The sequence below is a fragment of the Crocuta crocuta genome, unplaced genomic scaffold (genome assembly GCF_008692635.1).
Source record: "Crocuta crocuta isolate KB4526 unplaced genomic scaffold, BGI_CrCroc_1.0 scaffold528, whole genome shotgun sequence".
In the NCBI taxonomy this organism is placed as follows: domain Eukaryota; kingdom Metazoa; phylum Chordata; class Mammalia; order Carnivora; family Hyaenidae; genus Crocuta; species Crocuta crocuta.
Window position 1 is genome coordinate 2,181,611 of NW_027530010.1, and position 1,535 is coordinate 2,183,145.

The 1,535-nt window shown below is 58.6% G+C and overlaps 1 protein-coding gene across 1 annotated transcript in view; it reads left to right on the forward strand.

Annotated features, from left to right (window-relative positions):
* Positions 1-1,019: 1,019 nt before the first annotated feature.
* Positions 1,020-1,535, forward strand: part of HAPLN2 (hyaluronan and proteoglycan link protein 2) — a 14,661-nt gene continuing 14,145 nt past the window's right edge. Inside the window, exons 1-2 of the mRNA XM_077764075.1 lie at positions 1,020-1,126; positions 1,272-1,342. The gene's annotated coding sequence lies outside the window, so the exon portion shown is untranslated. The remainder of the gene's footprint in view (positions 1,127-1,271; positions 1,343-1,535) is intronic.

A 1,535-nucleotide genomic window follows, 5' to 3' on the forward strand; every position in this document is an offset into this window, starting at 1 on the left:
CCCCCCCGCCCCCAGCACAGACAGCAAACAAAAAAGAAACAGGCTTATCCTGTGTGTTGAAATGTTCTATATGCTGATCCGGAGGTTAGTTCCTTGGTGAGAAGACTTGTAAGTGTATCGAGGCGCCCACTGAAGTTCTCTGTTCCTGGTCTTATGTAAACCTGGACAGAAGGGTCTGGACCCTGAGTGTGAACGCCCGCACGAGCTCAGACTCCAGGGGGCCTGTGCACAAGAGTACTTCCACCCAGGGGCGCCTGGGTGGCTTAGTCGGTTAAGCGTCCGACTTTCGCTTAGGTCATGATCTCGCGGTTCGTGGGTTCGGGCCCCGCGTCGGGCTCTGTGCTGACTGCCAGCTCAGAGCCTGGAGCCTGTTTCAGTCTGTGACTCCCTCTCTCTCTGACCCTCCCCTGCTCATGCTGTCTCTCTCTCTCTCTCTCTCTCTCCTAGAAATAAATAAAAATATTTAAAAAAAAAAAAGTATTTCCACCCAGGGAGGTCAAGGACCCCCTCTCTGGAGAATGTACTCTAGGAGGAGCTGGGACAAATAAGCTGACCCCTCTTTGTGCCAAAGTCCTTCTCAGAAACTTCCATTGTCCCCTCGGGCGCAGAAAGCCCTCCCCCCAGCCTCCCAGTGCTGCTCCAACCACGTGTTCTGCCCTCCACGGAGCCCGGCCACCCCGGGCCTCACACCGAATCTCTCCTGAGGCTCCAAGCGTGGTATGGACGGGGCCCCATTTCAACCTTCACACCAACCGCTCTCCCCGCGCCCCCTCTGTTCCCTGGGGATGTCCAGTCCTGTCCTGAGCCTGTCCCTACCCCGGCTCTTTTTCCGGTGCCGTGTGCCAGCCGGTTCCGCATCCCACATCCCCAGCTGTTGACATTTCGTTGCCCTTGCCCACAGGATAAAGAAAGGGCCCCTGTTATTCAACAATAGGGAGAAAGACAGAGACAATGGGAACTTGTGCTTCCGATGGGGTGGGGACGGAGCGGGAAAGGAGAGACAGACGGACAGACAGGGGGCTGGACAGAAGGGGTCAGGTTTCTTGAAGCAGCTGGAGGTCCTGGAAGTCTGGATCCCCCCTTGAGAGCCCACAGGCAATGTGCACCCAGGCTCCGGAGGACAGAGGTGAGGGCTGGTGGGGCGAGGGGAGGGTGCTGTTTGGAGGAGGCCCACGTGGAAAACCGGAGACAGCGGGGGCTTGACCGCAGGTCTCTGAGCTCCCCGGTAGCTCATCCGCACACCCCGCGGCCAGCATCTCCATACCCATCAGGCAGTCTGCTCCTTCTCTGGTCCAAGAGCTTCAAGAAGAGACGAGGCACCACATCCTCCACGTTCTTTCAGGTAACCCTTCCTGGGGGCCCCCTTTATTTACTCCATCCCTTTTGGGGGCCGGGGCCCCCACCCCTGGCCCCCAGCCCCGCATCTTCCCCAGGCTCAGGACAGCAAGCAGTGCAGATACGGTGCCAGGTCCTGGGCGGGACACTGGTCACTTAGCCTGGCTTAGTGGAGTGGCAGGTGACGAGTTCTCGCACCT